The sequence below is a fragment of the Saccopteryx leptura genome, chromosome 3 (genome assembly GCF_036850995.1).
Source record: "Saccopteryx leptura isolate mSacLep1 chromosome 3, mSacLep1_pri_phased_curated, whole genome shotgun sequence".
NCBI lineage: Eukaryota > Metazoa > Chordata > Mammalia > Chiroptera > Emballonuridae > Saccopteryx > Saccopteryx leptura.
Genome location: NC_089505.1, coordinates 89,453,687 through 89,474,387, shown reverse-complemented (window position 1 = coordinate 89,474,387; position 20,701 = coordinate 89,453,687). Strand labels below are relative to the sequence as shown.

Here is a 20,701-nt window from a genome sequence, read left to right as displayed (position 1 = left end):
ACCCTGAGGAGGGACACAGAGGGCATGAGTGTGCATGCGTGCATGTACACACACACACACACACACACACACACACACGAGAAGCTTGGCAGGCTTCAAGATTTTGCATTTACAATAGAGTAAATGAGATCAAAAGCTCTGGGAAAGGGGGGAACGGGAGATCTGTTATCAGGCCAGATTCCACTAAGTCCTAGGGTTTGACCTGGTGGAACGCCCTCCTCCCCCCACTAAGAACCGCTGACCCCACCCCCACTCCCCGCAATGCCACACACACACACATCATCTGTACTGGGTCAAAAGCCAGTTCATGGCTCACTGCGGACCCTCTGCAGTTCATGTGCCTCTTGGACACTCCATGGGGCAGAAGCCTCCCACTCGGTGTCCCTGCACCCACCAGAGCCACCTGTCCATCATGGAGCTCTAGGTGGACCTCGGGGGTAGGGGGGTGGGGGTGCTATGCGGATGCACACCCCAAAGCCACTGCCTCCCACTGCTGACTCGGACAATGTGCTCCCATCCCAAAAGCCCACTTCAAGAGGATTTGTTGGGAGCCACGGCTCTCCACGGAAGGGACGAGCGGAACCCCACAAACCATTTTCCCTCTGGTCTCTCAGGCTCCTCCACTGGGATCCTCCATGCCCTTAGGTGGAAGGCAGCCTGAGATAGAACTGATGGAGGCGTAGGGAGGGGCGCCCAGAACCAGATTCGGACCCCTTGACGGTGAGGCGGAGCCAGAGGCACCCCCAGCTCACTGTGTAGGAGGCCGAGACCTGGGGCACACCTTTAATGATCTAAGGCCGAGATTCTCTCTGAAGGGGCGAGGGAATGGGCACACCCACGGCCATGTCTCCTGGGCATGTGAGTGGAGACACCTATTGGAGACACCCACTGTTTTCACTACATGAGTCAGGAGTCACGGAGGAAAGTGATGCTGGTTGAGTACTGCCGGTGAGAGGGGACAAGCGACGCGGGGTACATGGAGTTAAAAAAGGTCGGGGGGGTTGGGGGAACGAGAGGATGTGGGGATGCCACTCAGGTACAGGAGTCGGTGTGTGTCCGAGACACACTGACAGACCCCCAACCTGGGACATGCTTCTTGGCTTGCAGGTGCCACCCCAGTGTAAAACACCCAGCAATTACCCGCCAACCACTTGTCCAGGGTCCACGAAACCCCACCGTCCTGCACAGGGACACACGGACAAAGACACTGGACCATGCCCTCCAGCAGCCTGGGGGAGGCCGCCCCTCGGATGTGGATGTGCCGACTGAACACACAATGTAACGTGATGCTGTTACATTTTCAAAAGCAGATCGGAGAACAATATGCGGAGCATGACCCCATTTCTGCAAGAATGAAATTTTAAAAAGATTCTCTCTGTGCGCCTTTATCTGTTTGGGGGCAAAGGGACAGGTCAGGAAGAATGCGGACAAAGGGAGGGGTCTGGAAGAATAGACACCAAAACTTTCCCAGTGGTTAATCATGGAGGGCGGGGCTGGGGGGGGGGGACAGTTCACTTTTAACAGCTTCTGAGCCGAAACTTTTTAAGACGCATATATTACTTGCATTGTCTTGAAAATGATTTTTAAGCACACACAAAAGAATAAATGGCTGAAAAATACCGATTCCACACACTACATTCACAAGAACAAGTTGTTCCCAAAGTATAGTAGTTCCTAAAGGCTCTCCATGTGTGCCATTTCTTTTAATCAGGCACAGGGTATACGTTTAATTTACCCACCGAGATCCACATTGAATCCAGAGTTGACAAGGGCATTTAAACCAAAGGTGACAATTCCCAGCTGGAGCTCTGGGACCATCCCAAAGAGGGACATTATTCCTACCATGATTTCTCCTAAGATGTCCCCTTACACTGTTTCTAAGTCACAAATTTTAATTTGCCCTGTAGATATGGGATAGCGGTCCGTCTCCGCCGGCCCTGAGCAAGAAAAGAACAAGTTGGGAAATCTGCAAGGCCAGGTGAGGAAGGAAGATGGAGGAGGCCGGTGACCGGGGAAGGGCAAGGATTTCAACCATGGGCTCAGATAAGACAGCAGCCTCAGCACCTCCCTGGTACATCACACTGTCCCTTCGACTGAAGCCACAACTCTGCAGTTCGCCTTTCAAAAAGAGACCCTTGCAGACCAATTCCCCCCCTCCCCAAGTCCCACCCCTACTAAAAATTATCCTTTTGTTCTGCTAAGAGAAAGTTCACTGAACCAGCAGCAAGCACTCTCGGTTGGTATGGGCAACCACATCCAAGGTGACGGGTGACAAATGGATAGAGTAAGGATGGGGGTAGGAGACACGCCGAGGAGGCAGACACTCACCTCCTTTCAGCTCGGTTCCCCCTCAGTGCGTCTGTCCGACTGACCCCAGAACAGTAAAACCATTGTTTTGACCCAAGACGGGGAAAGAATGAAATTCAGGATGTGGAACAAGGTGACCTATTTATAAAGCCTCCTTTCACCTGAAGATCAAACGTGCTGCCTCCCTCCGCTGCCCCGCCTCTCTCTCTCTCTCTCTCACACACACATACACACACGCACACGGGATTTTGCAAGAGAAGCTGCCCCAGGCGGGCGATCTGTGATTATAGCAGAACGCAACCTCTGCAGCCTGGTCTGCCTGCTCGTTAGGGTTCTAGGCTCCCGGGAGCCACGGCTCGCCAACATGCTGAGGCGTGGGAGCGCTCAGGGCGTGTCTGTGCAAGCCTGGTCACAGAACCCGCTGGCGAAGGTGCTGCCCACGGCGGGACCAGTGCCATATGGTTACAATCCCCTGACCCATCCCACTTGTCCACTGAGCTGTGTTCTTGCTCCAGCAAGGGTACAAAAGTAAGTCCCGACCCCTAAAATCAACAATAAGTATTGGACCTCTCTGGAAAGTTCTGACGAGTGATTCTGGAGAGAAAAATCCCACACGGTCGGTCCAGAACTCTAGCCTCTGACCTCAAAAGACCAATGCACCTGCCGTAAACACCTACAGAAGGAACCAGATTACTCACGGCACTTTCAGAAAGGACTCAAATCAGTTGAGCCGTGCCCCTGGGAAAGTGGCGTGACATTCATACAGAGACTAAAAATTAAAACAAAGAGTCATGGCTGCGGCCTGGCCAAGGCTGTGATGGGAACAGCCCGTGCTTTAGTCAGACGAGCAGCCCTGTTCTTGGAGGGACGTCAGTGACACACAATGACACACAGTGACCTTCCAGAAAGTCCACCAACACAGTGGCAGACATACTTTCAAGTGGCAGTGGGAATGAAATCTAGATTGTGGGCCTCTGACCTTGCCCAGCCTGGGGATGGGAGTCCATTTCACTGGACCTGCCTGCTCCACGGAGGAGCTGGGGGTCCCCACAGAAAGGGGGGCAGCAAGGCAGGCCACGGCCACCTCCATGGGGAGAGCCCATGGGAGCCCAAGGGGAAAGGCTCGGGGACAAGCTGGTTAGGGGCAGACGCCTGCAGTCACCCAGGAAACTGGGCAGTCTCCCCTGCTCACTCCAGGTGTTAATTAATGCACGATACTCCCTGCCCCCTCCTGCCTCCTTTTAACACTAGTGGACACCTGCAAGGATGAGCCAGGGAATGCTCAGGCAGGCACAGGGTCAGGTCTCCCAAGGTGGCCCGAGGAGCCCAGCCCCACCTTGCAGGGATGTCTCAGGAAGGGAGAGTCCTGCAGGCATCCTTCCACCGGGGTGGAGGGGGGACAGGAAGCCCCATGGGAGGCCACAGCTCCAGTAAAGCTGCCTGTGGACGCACAACTTGAGAACTCCCCGGTTAAATAACCCTTTTAGGTCCATAGCAGGGGCAGAAGTCTCATAAACTTTCTACAGGGGGAAGAGGCTACAGGGATGTTCTCCTGAAATTAGGTTTGCAGGAGCGGTTCTCATGCGAGGCCCCAGGGACCAGCAGATCAGCTGTCAGAGTTGCACGTGCTCCCGCCCCACCCTGACCTACTGAATCAGAAACTCTGGGTGGGGCCCAGCAGTCCGCAGCCTAATGAGCCCTCCAGGGAAATAGGATTCTAGCACAACATTTGAAATCTCAAAGCCATATTAAATGAGAACTGAGAACGTCAGGCTTGGATTGATAACCATCTTGATTTGAAATATTTCTTTTCTTTTTCTTTTTTTCTGAGAAAGACAGAGACAGGAACATTATCAAGTTGTTCCTGTACGTTCCCTGACCAGGAATCGAACTGGCAACCTCTGTGCTTCTGGATGACGCTCCAACCAACTGAGCTATCTGGTTAGAGCTTAATTTTTTATTTACTGATTGATGTTGAAAGAGCCAAAGAGAGGAAAAGAGAAAAAGGGGAGGGGGAAGGGAAGCATTCATTTGTTGTTCCACTTAGTTGTGCATTCATTGGTTGCTTCCTCTATGTGCCCTGACCAGGGATCGAACCTGCAACCTTGTCGCTTCAGGATGATGCTCTAAAGCAAGTCAGTAACCTTTCTGGCTGAAAGAGCCATGAACGCCACATATTTTAAAATGTAATTCCGTGAGAGCCATACAACGACCCACGTACTTTACGCATTATCCAATAAAAATTTGGTGTTGTCCCGGAGGACAGCTGTGATTGGCTCCAGCCACCCGCAACCATGAACATGAGCAATAGGAAATGAATGGATTGTAATATATGAGAATGTTTTATATTTTTAACATTATTATTTCTTTAATTAAAGATTTGTCTGTGAGCCAGATGTAGCCATCAAAGAGCCACATCTGGCTCGCGAGCCATAGGTTCCTGACCCCTGCTCTAAAGGACTAGCTAACCGGCCAGGGCCAAAATATTTCAAATGTTATCTATGCTCATATGAAAGCTCAATCCACAATGTATAAAGTCCCCACCTCCGTGCCCCGACTCTGGTGTATACACAAGTGCAGATGCAAAGATCTCCCACACAAAACGCTTCCCAGTTTGCGTTTCCTAAGTCATAATATACTGCTCGCAAAAATTAGGGGATATTTCAAAATGAATATGAAGTGATAAAAAAAGAAGCATTTGATTTTTTCTATTAAACAAGAACATCAGGAAAGCAAATGACAAGTCAAAGAAAGTTGTTTGATTATCCAAATGAGATGCAAAACCAACTTTTATTTCATTGGTAAAAATGCACCATACAAAAGGCTGAAAGTACTGGAGCATCTGCACATTCCCTGATCCCTAATTTCTGTGAGCAATGTATATTAGCACTCAGGTCAATTTCACGTGTCAGTTGTTGTACAATATTCCGTTGCCATAATTCCTAGAACTTTCTCTTACAGATGGACCTCTAGATTGTTTGTGACTACGGCCGTGTGTGCGAGTTTCTCTGTAACAGGACGGCCCCAGGGCAGTTTCTTCTCATGTAGTTCACGGGCACCAATCCTTGTATCACCCTTAAAATCTTGGACCTCAGCACCCCCATCTCACTCTCCATTTTTAGCAGAAGGAAATCAAAGGTCACAGTAACCCACCACCAGGTTTCCTGGTCTTCAAACTGACCCTTGGCGGGCTGATGGCTCACATTGCCTTGGACTGAAGGTTTGTCAACTGGGCCCGAGTGGACCGCAGCCAAAGAACTTGGAAAGGATTCTAAGAGGAATTGGGCAGCGTGTTTCCTAGTGCAACCTAATCACCACTCCCTGGGGGTATTCTCGGAACTCAAGGGGAGGCCAAGGGAGAGGCAAATCCCGGCCTCACAGGCCAGTTGCAAAAGGGACTTAAACATCCTGTTGAAGCCATGTGGCTCCACAGGAACATCCTCATCTACGCTGCTGGCCTTTCCTCCTCCAATCCAGTCAACCAGGAAAGTCCTGAACACTTGGGCTGACAAGTGGAGAAGGGACGACCTTGGTGAGTTCAAGAAAATCATCCCGAACTTCCAGGCGAGTGGAAGGGTCTGGGTGCCATGTTCCCATGGCACCAGCTGGTCATGCGGGGGGCAAGGCAAGGAGGCAGGGAGAGACGTCCCCAGCTGGCATATGTGTGGAGCTGAGGACAGCCCTCAAAGGCGCTGGCTGGAAGAATCGCTGTACCAGGGGCAAAGGAAAAGGTTTGCTACGTACAGGGAACTGAAGGACGCCACTGTTATCTGTCCTGAGAGTAAAATCTAGAGAACACTTATACAGGCCTAAGTGAGAAAAGAGATGAAAAGAAACCCAGAAAAATGGAAATGTCTCTGTCTTTAGTGTGATGAGCTTATGACTTTCCCTTTCTCCCTTTCTTTCAAATTTCCTTACCATCATTTTATTATTATTACAAAAAAAAAACCCCAACATAAATGAATGAACTTAGACATCCATCATTGGATGAAATGGGTACCCAAACTGTAGACCACACACACAATGGAATACGGTTCCACCACACAAAAACATGAATTACAGATACACACTACAACGTAGGTCGACCTCAAAAACTGGATGCTGAGTGAAAAAGGCCAGATGTAAAAGGTCACATATTATTTATATATATATATATAAATATATTTTTTTTTTTTGGTAAGAGTGAGAGAGAGAGACAGACAGGAAGGGAGAGAGCTGAGAAGCATTAATTTGTAGTTGCAACTTTAGTTCATTGACTGCTTCCTCATATGTGCCTTGACTGGGGGCAGGGAGGGGGGGCGGCTGCAGCCAAGACAGTGACCCCTTGCTTAAGCCAGCAACCAGCCTATGACCCCTTGCTCAAACCGATGAGGCCACTCTCACGCCAGCGACCTCAGGGTTTCAAACCTGGGTCCTCAGCATCCCAGGCCAACTCTCTATCCACTGTGCCACCATCTGGTCAGGCATGTCTTGTATGATTATGTGAAATAACCAGACTAGGTAAATCCACAGAGATAGGAAGCGGATGAGTGTTGGCTAGAAGCCAAGGGCCAGGAGAGGAAGGAGTGGCAAGTGATGCTAACGGGCCAGCGTGTGTCTGGGGCGTTGGGGGAGGGGGACGCACAGGTTCCAGAGCTCCACTGAGGTAGCAGTTGCGCAATACCGTGAAATGTACTAAATGCCGCTGAATTGTCCTCTTTAAATAAAACGTTCATGTGATATTATGTGAATTTCACCTCGACAAATAAAAACGATCGCAAATAGGTGAAAGATGTCCTCTTTCCTTCTCAAAGCCCACCTGGCAGGAGGCGGGGGTGGGAAGAGGAGGAAGAGCTGAGAGAGGCGCTGAGGCTGCCGGGAGCGGGCGGGCGGAGCCAGGCCTGTTCGCCAGGGAGACACGCGGGGACAGGGCTAACGATATTCATATGTGGGGTTACAGCAAGCCTTCCAGGGCTGAGTCGCTGCGCCCCGCTGCCTGCCCCCTTTCCCTCCCTCCTGAGGAAAAAGCGCAGGGCTGTGGTTTGGCAACCGCACAGCCTGGAGACGGCACCTGTAGAGAGCGTTTCCCTGGAGGAATCAGGAATGCGTGCCTGCTGCTCCACGCCCGCACCCAGAATGTGGTGTCGGAGAGGATGGCCAGCACGCACAAGGGCGGCGGGCCTGAGGATGAGGACATGGAAGAACCGATGTCACAGTGGATCACGCGTGAGGACACTCTCCCCACCCTGGGAACAAGCGAGGCGGGACGAGGAGAGAGACGTGCTAGGGTTCCCAGGTCCTGCTTTTCCACAGAGCAGGCCAACAGCCCGAGGCCGCTCCAAATGGCCAAGGCCCCACTTGGTGCTATCAGGAAGTCATTGCAGCCCTCAGACCCCACCCACTCCCCCGTGTCTAAGAAGCTGGTGCCTGACTGTCACCTATGACGCCACAGCATGGGGCTTTGGCTAGGTTAATGCACCGTTTGACTGGATGTGTTGCCACATGGAAGAAACCTGTCTAATGGGTTGAGTTCTGCGTTCTCACCGAGACTGTCACTCACAGACCTGGAGTGACCCATGCTTCTCACGCCAGGTGCCACCAACTCCCACAGACACTTTCTGGCAATGCTCACTCATGTAAAACACGAAAAGTTGGTGCAAAATGACCATGCTCAAGGCCTATGTGTGTATGTATATATATATTAGGTACCCAAATAAGTTTCTGTTGCCTACTCACCCATCCCACAAGCACCTGCTAAGCCCCAGAGGGCTAGCATGGGCTTCCCAAGACTCCTTCTTTGTTCCTTTGTCCCCGGGAAACTGAATAAAATGGATGACTGCAAACTGAGGGCTCCATGTGGCGGGTGTTTAGGAAAGTAAGGGTAGTGTCCCGCCTACCCTGCTAGAAAGCATCTCCCCCTGGCTGGAAACTGGTGGGAACCGACAAAATCAATAGGGTCGTGAGCACCTGCAGGAACGATCCAACCTGAGAGGTGGTCTGTCCGTGTTCACCTGGCAAGCACTTGGAAAACACCCAAGTCCAAATGAGGTGACTTAGGGCTGGAATTCATTCTACAAATATTCGCTGGGCACCTGTTATAGACACACAGGTAGACCCTGCTACCCTCATGGAGTATGAAGTCCGGTGTGGGAGAAAGGTAACACTCATTTGAACAATGAATGCAAGCTTCAAGGGCAGAGATGTTTATCTGTTGGGTTCACTGTGGAAGCCCCAAAGCCTAGAGCAGTGCCTGGAACATAGTAGGTGCTCAATAAATAAGCAAAGAATGAATATCTAAAATAGAGTCACGTAGTGTCAAAGAAAAATGAAGCCAAGAAGTGAGGATAAAACAAGTGATGGGAGGGACAGGGAGGGCGGGCTTTGCAAGGAAAGGCTTCTTTGATCCACTGATACACAAACAGAGACCTGGATGAAGGGAGGGAGAAAAGCGTGGGACTATTCAAAGGGAACAGGATGTGCGCCTCTTTTCTGCTGAGGTGGGAGTGCGCTTGGCATGCTGGGAGAACAGAGGACGGGGAGGCTGGGGGGAGGAGACAGGAAGAGAGCATGCAGAGGGCAGGCACACCAGGCCTGTGGGCCAGAGAGGGCTGGATTTTGTCTTCAGTGTGACGAGAATCCAGCAGAGGGCTTTGAGTAGGCAGAGGACGCGGTCTGACTTCTGTTCCAACATACTCCCTCGGGGCTTTGGCAGCCAGAGTGGACGTAGGGTGAACAGCTAGGGATTAGTGCTGCAATGCACCTTGGGCTGGGGGTGGCAAGAAAGCCAGGACTTGGGACTGTCACCAAAACTAGCTATGATGCAGTCAGGGACGGCACACCTGCCTAAGGAAAGGGCTGCTTAAGAAAGGTGACAATGAGTGAGGACACAGACACAGAGTCCAGGAAGATGACGGCCTAATCCATGGGCCCAAGAACTCTAGCTCCTGTTAGGTCTACCCCTGCGGAGACAGCAGAAATTGGGCTACATAGCGAGAGGTGCAAGTCATGAGGGCCACTGGCCGATTCCGAGCTCTGGCTCTGTACCTCCCATTTGCTGCGGTCAGAGGTGAACACAACCTTTAGCACACCTGACTGTCCTACCCCCTTAGGGTCCTCATCTGAGCAGCCCTGCTACCGCTATCCAAGACTTGAAGCTAGAACAGGGCGATCAAGGGCCACTCGTTTACTAAGTGCCTATCCTACCAAGGTAGAGGAGACACATGCAGTCTGGAGTTGGGCCTCCTGGGCTTAAATGTCAGCTCCACAAGCTGAACCACCCTGGGCAAGTACTCCGGGGTCTCTGAGCCTCAGATTCTGTGTCCATTGAAATGAGGGTGGATGTCGCTGGTTGGCTTTAAGGATTAAATGAGAAGCCTGTGGAAAGCTTAGCACTTACCGTATTTTTCATTCCATAAGATGCACCTTTTTCCCCCAAAGTGGAGGGGAATATGCCCGTGCGTCTTATGAAGCAAATGTTTTGTTTTGTTTTTTGTTTTTTAGCTGCTGTGGGTTCCCGGACAAGTAGAAGAGTATTTGAACTTTAAAGTCTCTTCTCATTTGTTCATAACAGTGCTAATGGTTCTTAATACTGCTGTTGAGTTTACATTGTTGAAATACATATTATTGTGGTATATTTTATTGAGTATTTTAACACACCATTTGGTTTGGAATATTTTTTTCTTATTTTCCTCCTTAAAACCCTAGGTGTGTCTTATGGTCAGGTGCTTCTTATGGAACAAAAAATACGGTAACAAAGAGCCAACACTGGTGATGTATTTGTCATTCAGTGGTCTGAGGAGAAGGAAAGGAGGGAGGGGCGGTTGGTTCCATGAGAAGGGGGTCTCCGGTAGCTTCTCAGTGGCGGAACGCGGTCATGCAAACCCTGACACCCACTCCTCAGCCCAGATTCAGCAGTCTCCACAAAGAAGGGGGTGTCCCCGCTCATTAATGGTGACAGAGAGGCCTCCATGGGAAGCTCTCCACAGCAGTGGTTTGGCCTCCCCCATGACCCCCGCCCCACCCCCACCCCCAACCCCATGTCTAGAAAAGTCTCTCAGGGAAGCAACTTTGATCTTGGGTGAGTCTGTCCCACTGTCACATTGGAGAACACAAAAGGAAGAAAGGGGAAGTGTTAAAAAGGGGAAATAGGACCAAGATCCATTGAACGGCCCTGTCCAGGATGGCAGTCAGGGCCGAGGGCAGGGGCAAGAACGAAGGCACCTGCTTGTCCCACAAACCTGTCAGCCCAGCTTTGGAAACGTAAGCCAGTCCAGACTCCCCCCCCCCCCCCGGACCCCGGTACACGTGGGGGCTACAAATAAATGCACATTTCACATGCTCGCTTCAGCAGGGCGGCCCCGCAACGTCAGGCAGACTGTGTTACACAGGTATTTCCTTTGCAAGCTGGACTTTTCCTGAAATAAAACCAGGCGACCTTCACAGGCGAAATGCGGAGCAGGGGCCACGTCCCACACTCTTCACCGTCAAATAAGGCCTGCCTCGTCACAGCCCCGGGCAGCCCAGACCACAGAGCCAGGTGTGGGGACCCCTCCCGGCCCCGCATGCTGCAGCCAGCCCCGGGCAGTGAGTTTCCGTAGCTGGAGGGAGACCACAGGTCCCCTGCACCGAGCACGCTGAGTGTTTCTAACGCTGTCCCAAGTTTCCGTTCCCATATCAAAAGCGCCTCTTTTCTGCTGAGGCAGCAAGACCTGCCAACAAAACAAGCCGCTGGGACCCACGTTTTCGTAACACAACGCCTTCCCTTGAAATGCACTACAATGAATCACTGAGGTTTAATAGTTTCGGCAGCTGGGCCGATGGAAGGAATCCGTGTGAAAGTCGACAGCGGAGCTCAGGCGGTACCCCCCCCCCCCCCCCGCGCGCCATGTCCCAGCCCCCCACCCAGATATCCCGTCTCTCTTGATTGACAGCACCCCCTCTCCAGGCCCCCAAATGGAAAACCAGACAGGACTAAGATCCCGCATTGCAGAATGGTCCAACTCCTTCCTTGAGAAGCAGTCACTTCAGGGGTGAGCGAGCCAGTCACCCTGCATGCCCTGCATCTGGCCCCCGGGCCCAGCTCAGGCATCGCCTGGGAGCTTGCTGGGAAGGCAGAGTCCCAGACCCTTTCCCAGCTGACTGACGCAGAACGGCACTGTGGCCAGGCACCCAGGTGACGTGTGTGCCCAGGCGGGTGGGGGCCATGGTGCGTGCCCCCCCCCCCCCCCGCGAAGTGGAGGCCTGGAGGAAACACACACCAGAGAGAGAGAAACAGAGGAGTGTTCATCCCTCTCCAGGAAAACCAGCCCTGAAACATAACTGACTCATAACAAACCGAACCTAGAAGCCGACAAGCTTAACAGGCAGAGCCCTGCTGGGGCCCCGTCCTCCTGTCCAGACCTACAAGAGTGGGGGCACCGTGGATTCCTTGCCTTTCTAGAAGGCCTCGGTTGCTCAGAGTCAAGAACGCCTAAGGTTATGTATGGCAAACACACATCCAGGGCCCTCCCCTGCTCACAGGTCGGGACGGGTTCCCTCTGCTCACTTCCGAGCCCCTGACAAGCCCCCTCAGTTCCATCTGCGCCTCCAATATTTCCGACTGACCACCTAGCCCTCTAACCTTGCCATTCCCAGGAGTCTCACGCTTTCTCATGCCCACACCTGTCGTAACGCCGTTCCTTTCACTTCAACATCCCCCACCCCCCATCCATCCATCCAGGACCTGTCTGGCCCTCTAGGCCACAGCGCCTTCCCTGGTCCATGACTGAGGTGTTCCTCAGCACATCTCCTCCCCACAACTCTCCCCAGAATTACCAGGACCCTGGTCTTGCCAGACTATAGAATGAAGGTCACTCATGGTCCTGAGTCCCATCCTGGCTGAGGTCCACAGCCCTGCCTGAGACCCACCCCCCACGGCCTGCTGGCGAGTGGCCCCACGGTCTCCCAGACACCTACCCGGGGATCTGGAGCTCTGGAAGGTTTAGGGGGGGCCAGTGCCTGGGGTAAGTGCCGAGAGAGAAGCCCTCAGTCCTCAGATGGGGGGCACTGAAGGCAGCACCGGCACCCTCTCTGCCGGCTGCCGGGCCCTGCCGGGTCCCCCGACCTCCCTCGCTGGGGCTGGATCAGCCCTGGCCTGAGTGAGCTCCTCCGTCACCAAGGGGAAGCGGCCCTTGGTTACCACTGGCCCGGAGAACACAGAAGGCAAAACAAACCCTGGAGCCGCTCCTGCTCCTCATGGACTGGCTCCTCGCTGCTGGGAACAATTACAAGGTAATAGCTGGCCAGTTTTTAAAGCCCTCCAGAAGGGAGGCTGTAGGCTGATGGGAGGCCATTTGTAACCAGTCCTTTCCTCTGCTGCTGCATGTCCCTGGGACCCAGCCCCCCCCCCCCAAACCACTCAGGACGCCCGGAGAAGTAAGGCTGGAAGTCACAAATGGGCCAGGCCCAGGCAGATGCGAGGTGGAACCCTGCACCCATAATAGCCACTAAGTCGTTTCTCAAAATGACAGGTGGACGGGCGTGGAGGCACCACCCTCGCAGACTCCATCCCGGTCCGCAGGACAGATGCAGAAGAGGCTGGCTCCCTTAGCCTCCCTTGAGCACCTCTTCCAGCAACGGACAACTTTCCTGCCCCCAAGCACTTGTCATGAACTGAACAGAAACTCACCAGCAAATGATGAGACGCCCTGTTCACCAGGCTCCTTCCGGCCGGAGCTGGCAGGTGATGGCCAGGATGGCACTCGGGCCGTGTCCCCCCACCCCCGGGCCACAGCCTGCTCACTGACCCCACTGACCCTGGCAAAGCACACCTGCAACCCCCAACCAGTCACACAGCGGCTCCCAGAGAGCAGGGTCTCCTGCACTCAGGGGCACCCCACAGCCTGGGCCTTGGCTGTGTCCCGGGTCCCCGTGAGCAGAAACCAGAGGGGTGCCTGAGTGGAATGGGGCAGGGGAGGAGCAGAGTGGGGCTCCCCCTCCCCCATGGTGGGTTTACACCTAAACCCTTCATGGAGTCAGCCATGCTTTCTTCCCTGCTCCCTCACCGGGAAGGGAGGGCATCCCCATCTCCCCCCGCCCCAGGCTTTTCTGGGGACAGACTGCTGACCTCAGATGGGGAATGTGGCAGCAGATGCAAACCCCCGACAAACTGGGTCCCCAGAACACCTGTCTCACCCTCATGCCACAGGGCACACTGGTCAGCCCTCCCCAGTCATTCCGAAGTCATGCTGGTCTCAGGCCAGCTTCGTGCTCTCCCAGGGGAGACACAGACAGACAGACAGATAAGACACAAAGAGAGAGACAGAGACAGAAAAAACAGAAAGACACAGAGTTAGAAATAGAGAAACAGAGACAAATAGACACAAAGAGAGAGAGAGAGAGAGAGAGAGAGAGAGAGAGAAACAGACACACAGAGACAGAGAAGGAGACAGAGATAGAGGCTGGGAAAAAAGAAGAAATAAGAGACTGAAGGGAGGAGGCCTCACAGCCTCAACAAATGTCAGCTGGGGCCTCAGGTGGCCAGAGCACCCCCATCAGGAGGCCAAGGCTAAAGGGCAAAGCAGGAGGGTCAGCAGTCACAGCCAGAGCTGGGGCGTGGGGTAGGAGACTGGGGCACGCCCCTGACTGCCTCACCCTGCTCTCCTACCCCTCCAAAGAGGCTTTCCCATCCCCACACTGCGGAGGTCATGGACTTCAAACAAGTCAACAACCTCAGTGACCAGGGAAGCCCCTGGCTCCAGGGCTGGCGAGTGGCCACCAGGAGGGTGCAAGCACCAGGGGAGGGGCGCCGTGGGCAGCCCCAGCAGCTGTGGCAGCTCCACTGGATGGGGGAGGCACCTGGAGGAGACTCCTGTTTTAAAAAATAAATCAGCTCCTCTGAAGGCAAAGGTCTGGCTCACCTGAGAATCAGGAGACAACCCCCCAGCCCCCTGCTCAGTGCCTGCGTGTCTCAGAGGGACCTGGGGCTAACTCCTGCCCCCACCCTGCTCTTCGGGGTGGGGGAGGCTGAGCTGCGGGAATGGCACCCAGAGTTAGTCTCAGACCCCAACTCTGACATGCTGGGAATTAAAATGGACTAATCGTAAGACCACTAGACAGAAACTACCAGAAGGCCCCCCTCCCCCCTCAAATTGGACTCCGTGGATATTTCTTCCAGACTTTAGGCGTGGACCTTGATCTTGGAGCTCCCTTCCTCCCCCTCCCTTTGAGGACCCCCCACCTGGGCAAGGTACCCAGGAGAGGCCCCACCAGGGAAGACTCCATGCAGTGGTGGTTTCTGCTTAAAAATTCCACACGCGGGCTTTCTCCTTGTAGTCTCTCTCCTCACACGGTTAAAGGAAAACATTTAAGCCATCAGGAAAGAGAAAAATGCCTCTAGACCCAGTCTTGTCCTTTTTTAGCTACTAGTGATCCTTTCAGCCAATGTGACGGCCTGTCCTGCAGAGCAGAGCCTGGGTGGGTGGGAGACAGAGGGGCCCCAGCCCCACAGGAGAGGTGAGGGGCAGACCCCGCAGCGTGTGGGTGGAGAACATGCCCTCAGAGGGGTCCTCACCAGGGCTGAGATGTCAATAGCAGAGATGAGCGACGGGAGCAAACAGGCAGGGGAGACACCACCCCCACACCCCGCCATGGGAGCTGGGGAGGGGTATTTGAGAAGCAGAAGGTGGTCAAGTGATGAGAATGCCAGGAGCATTCAGGGCAATAAACAGGGAGAGGGGGCAGGGAGCAGGATCTGGAGCCAGATGGCAAGGACCCTGAATGCCATGAGAGGGAGCAGGACTCAGGCACAGGGACCAGCTGCGGGGGTGTGTCTGTGTGTGTGACAGACAAGAAAGCCTCCTCCCCAAGTTCATCCAGCACCCTGGCTTTCCACACAGAACCAGAAAGTACTCTAAATGGACAGCTCATGACCTCTTTCCACTTCCCCCTGGTTGTGGGGTGGGGGGAGTGGAGCATTTCTTAATGACAAGGGTCACAAGGGGGGTGGCCTACCAACACAGCAACAGATGCTATCTTATTGTCTCCCGGTCAACTATGGCAGAAGGGTGGCCCCCTGTCCCCACTCCCCAAACACTTCCTTAAATGCTGTCAGAACAAACACTCTTCCTCCCTCCCTCCCTCCTCCCTCCCTTCCTCCCTCTGTTCTTTCACTTTGAGGTGGTAGGTTAAGAACCAGTAGGGAAGCATTAGAACATTCCTTTTAGATAAACAGAAAATGTGAAGTGTGTTAACAAAGCAAGAGACACCACTTGGAACCAACAGCCTGAGAACGCATCGCTAACTTACCCTGTGAAAGCCAGAGAAGTGTAAATACCAACGGCAGGCATGCTGAGGGAATCCCAGGTGATCATGAACACGCACGAGGAGGCCAACAGGTCCCAGCACACAGTAGGTCCTCAAATAACACTGGGTGCTTGCACGGTCCCTCAGTGCTCTGGGGCACCATGGGCACACTGCCCTTCACGTGCCTGAATGCGTTAGGTGGCGGCTATACTTATCACTGTTACATGATGCACAGGTGGTCAACTCTTAGCTCCAAAGGTCATCTTCCAGCCACTGACCACAGAACCAGAGAACCACCACTTCCTTTTAAAGTATAAAGACACCTTAAAGATCACCTAATAAAAATGCTTTGTTTGTAAAATGGTGCAGTTGCTGTGGTGGACAGTATGGTGAATCTTCAAAACAATAATTAAGGCTAGTATTATTACCATTATGTCCCCACAATGCCTCTTCTTGGGTATATACCCAAAAGAACTGGAAGCAGAGTCTTGAAGAGATCTGTGTCCACAGCTGCATTATTCACAGTAACCAAAATGTGGACACAACCCAAGTGTCCACTGATAGAGGAACAGACAGCAATATGTAGTAGGTCCACATAATGGAATTATTCAGTCTTTAAAAAGAAGGGAATTCTGCCAGAACAGTGGTGGCACAGTGGGTAGGGCATCGACCTCGGATGATGAGGTGCCAGGTTTGAAACCCAGAGGTCACCACTTGAGCGTGGGCTCATCTGGCTTGAGTGCAGGCTCATTAGCTTGGGCATGGGATCATAGACATGACCCCATGGTCACTGGCTGGAACCCAAAGATCGCTGGCTTGAGCAAGGGGTCACTGGCTCAGCTGAAGCCCCCCGGTCAAGGCACCTATGAAAAAGCAATCAATGAACAACTAAAGTGCCACAACAATGAGTTGATACTTCTCATCTCTTTCTCTTTCTGCCTGCCTATCTATCTATCTCTCTCTCTCTAGCTAAAAAAAAGAAAAAGAAAAAAAAAGGAAATTCTGACTCATGCTATAATACGGATGAACCTTGAGTGAGTACATCATGTGAAGTGAAATGTGTCAGTCACAAAACGACAAACCCTGCCTGAGTCCACTTCGATGAGGCACCTACAGGAATCAAGATCATAGACAGAAAGGAGAATGGTGGGCATCCAGAGCTGGGGTGTGCCCCATGGCACAGAGCTTCCGTTCGGGAAGACAAAACCATTCTGGAGATGGGTGGTAGGGATGGCCGCACAGCCATGTGACGGTGCTTAATGCCACTGAACTATATACTGAAAAATGGTTAAAATAGTGAATTTAAGTTACACATATTTTACCACAATTAAAAGAGATTTTGTTTCATATGAAAATTAAAAAAAAGAAAAAGAAAAATATGAGGCATAGAAAAATCGTGATGAAAGGGGGTCCCTCTATCCTGATGCCACCGGATACTAAGATACCCGGCCAGCGATCCCTGGCCACGACCTATCTTTGAGCCAACCAACGGCCGAGGCTGTCCACGCAGGAGCTGTGCCGAGAGAGGAACGAGCCTAAGCAGAGGCAGAAAGTCGCCGTTGACTTGGCTAACGGGCTCCTTAGACCTCTCTGCCAACCTCCCTTCCTTCCAGCGGAAATAAGAAGGAGAAGACTTGAATAGTCGCAGGCTGCTTCCCGGTCAAGTCTACTGGGCTGCTCACCTGCTGTTTCCCACGGCAGGTGCTTCACAGACCTGACAAGGAGACAGAACTGGCAGGAAACAGAAGCGGACGCAAAAAAGAAGCTGCATGTATGAAAGGCTGAGCCCAAAATGGCTAAGAAGCCAGGACAGGTCGCTGTCCAGGAAATGACTCATGTCTCCACGGGTCCCTTGGGGCTGCACCGGGAACAGACGACAAGCAGGGTAGACCAAGGTTCTCGAGGTTCTCAAGAAGCTTCAGGCGGTTCCCCAGTGGACCATGAACCTGCCAGGCCTGTTTCTGACACCGGGGGTGGCCGGTGTCTAGCACGGGGGGCCACGAGGGCAACTCAATCCACACTGGCTGGTGAAGCGCACTGAAACCAAGGTGGGGTGCCACCGCACCCTGGGTGCCAAGACCGCCTGGCGTAACCGACACCCTCTCCTGCAGCCACCCACACTTCCTGTGGCCTCCGTCACCCTCCACGCACTCAGGCTGCAGAAACCAGCAAGTTGACTTCATGCCCCAACCACCGTAGGGAAAGTACTCTTCCAAGGTCACAACCTCCTCAACAAGAAATTGAACGGCCTAAAAAAGCATCTTCTCTACCTCCCAACTGCATCTGAAAACTCCCAACCTCGTCGTCCCTGACCTTGAAACACTGGGTTCCGGGATGGCAGACACCCTGCTCTGCAAGGGCTCCCGTCCCCGGCTCCTTGGCCGGCTCTTCCTGCTGCCCCTTAAACACAGCCGTTCTTGAGGGGCCCTCCCTCCACGGGCTCCTCTGCTCTTAAAGCTCCAGGGAGCATCTCTTTTTGAACTTGATACATCTACCCCACACCATCACTTTTTTTTTTCAATGATAGCCTATAGTTAGTATTAGTCTGCTTCAGTTTCAGATGTACAGGTCGTGGTTAGACAATCGTGAACTTTACAGAGTGTTCCAACGGCATCCCTCTCAGGCAGCTCTGCCCCACTCACACCCAGCCCTCCCCCACGGACTCAGACGAGGCCCCCTCCCAGCTTCTCCATCTCTGCGATTGTTCTCCTCCTCCTCCCGGGGGGGGGGGGGAGGGTGTCACCTGCATTCAAACCTCCTCATCTCCCTGGGTTCCTCCTCCTCTGGGCTTCCCACATATATCATCAAATGGTAGATTCCCACATAACTGCCCAAATCTGCTCCCATTCTCCCTGTTAAGTCATTACCACATACAGCGAGTGCTGCAAGAGTCTCCAAATCGGCCTCCCCGCCCACAGCGTCTCTCTGACCTCTACCAGTCTTCCAAAAACACTCTCATGTAGACTTTTTTTTTTTCATTTCGAAAATCTGTAATTCAAAAAAATGCACAAAAGAGACTCATATTTTCAACACCTCAAATGAACAGCTGTCGACAGTTTGTCACATTTGCTGCTGGTCCTTTTATTACACAATAGTCAAGTGGCCAGAGGGCTCGAATAGGCAATTTAGAAGACAAGTCAACAAATGAAAAGATGCCCAGTCTCCCTAGTAAAATAGAGAAACACAAAATTCAGTAATAATAAGCGATCACTTGCACCCCTCCCTTCCCCGGGGTTCCTACAGAGTCAACTCAGAGGTGGCGCCTGCTGCTGGTGGGATGGGGAGGTAGTGTCTGCCCCCACATGACTCCAAATTGGTGCAGGTTTTGGGAATTAAACTGGTAATCAACCAAGCAATTCCGCTCTTGGAGCTTGGGCCCACAGGAATGAAGGTATTAAAAAAAATCTGTATAGGGTGTTTATCATAGAGTCGCTGCCATTTTCTGCTACTCCAAATTAAGCGTAGAGCCATCGGTGGAAACTGATCAGATGATCAACTCTGGTATGTCTGCTCCACGAACCATTCCGCAACAAGTAAAAAACAAGGCAGAACCACACAGGAGCCCGGGCATCCAGCGAGAAGAACAGGTGTGAATATAAACAGCGAAGCCTTTTTAATAAAATAATGACGTTCCCCAAAGTACATATATCTATATGCCTAGGCAGGCAGAAAGGTATGGAACTATTTGGGTGCATTACCCTTCAATAAAAGATTGATGTTAAAAAAAAACAAAAAAAAACTAACCTAGAAACTAACTGATGTTGGCAAGCATGCAGAGAAACTGAAACCCTTGTGTATACTGGGGGAGATGTAAAATGGTGCAGCCGCTGTGGCCCTCAAAAAACTAAAAATGGAATTAGCATATGATCTAACAATTCTACTTCTGGTTATAAGCCAAAAGAATTGTAAGCAGGGTATCAAACAGGTATTTGTTCATAAGAGCCAAAAGGTAGAAGCAACCCAAGCGTCCATTGATGGATGAAAGGATTAAACAAAATTCCCATACAATGGAATATTATTCAGCTTTGAAAAAGCAAGGGCATTCTGCCTGACCAGGCGGTGGCACAGTGGATAGAGTATCGGACTGGGATGTGGAGGACCCAGGTTCGAGACCCTGAGGTCGCCAGCTTGAGTACAGGCTTATCTGGTTTGAACAAGGTTCACCAGCTTGAGCCCAAGGTCGCTGGCTCGAGCAAGGGGTTACTCGGTCTGCTGTAGCCCCCGGTCAAGGCACATATGAGAAAGCAATCAAGGAACAACTAAGGTTCTGCAACGAAGAACTGATACTTCTCATCTCTCTCCCTGTCTGTCCCTTTCTCTCACTCTCTGTTACAAAATAAATAAATAAAATTTAAAAGCTTAAAAAAAAAAAGAAAAAGAAAGGGCATTCTGACACATGCTAATAATATGGATGAACTTTGAGGACATCATGCTAAGTGAAATACGCTAGTCACAAAAAGACAAATGCTATATGATTCCACTTACATGAGGTACCAAATTTACAGAGACAGAAAGTAGAATGGTGGTTACCAAGGGCTGAGTAGGAAGTAGGCATGGAGAGTAGTATTTAATGGGGACAGAATTTCAGTTTTACAAGATGAAAAGAGTCAGGGAGACAGATGGTGGTGATGGTTACACAGCACCATGACTATACCTGACATTACTGAACTGTACGCTTAAAAACTGTTAAGACTGTGTTATGGGCTGAATGTTTGTGTCACTGCCAAGTTCATATATTGAAATCCTCATCCCTAATGTGATGGTATTAGAAAGTGGGACCTTTAGGGGGATGATTAGGTTATGAGGGTGGAGCCCTCAAGAATGGGATTAGTGCCCTTATAAGAAGAAAACAGCAGAGATGATCCCTCCCCCTACATGTGATTTACAATGAGACGGCCATCTGCAAACCAGAGAGGGCTCTCCCCACACACCAGGTCTGCTGGCACCTTGACCTTGGACTTTCCGGCCTCCAGGACTGAGAGACACAAGTCTGCTGTTTAAGCCAACTTGTCTATGGTATTCTGTGAGAGTAGTTCAAGATGATTAAGACAGATGGTAAATTTTGTTACGTGTATTATCACACACAAAAAGGGACAGAAAAACATGCTCCAGGTTAACATCAGTTGGGGACAGG

The 20,701-nt window shown here is 51.9% G+C and overlaps 1 protein-coding gene across 4 annotated transcripts in view; it reads right to left on the bottom strand.

Moving 5' to 3' along the window:
• The window catches only part of SPSB1 (splA/ryanodine receptor domain and SOCS box containing 1), a 69,412-nt gene that overhangs the window by 17,304 nt on the left and 31,407 nt on the right, over positions 1-20,701 (bottom strand). The window contains exon 1 of one of the 4 annotated variants that reach the window (XM_066374977.1): positions 12,241-12,342. The exons of 2 other annotated variants lie outside the window; for them this stretch is intronic. The gene's annotated coding sequence lies outside the window, so the exon portion shown is untranslated. Of the gene's footprint in view, positions 1-2,328; positions 2,399-12,240; positions 12,343-20,701 lie in introns of those variants that run through there. One more of the 4 variants, XM_066374978.1, reaches the window with a different exon arrangement.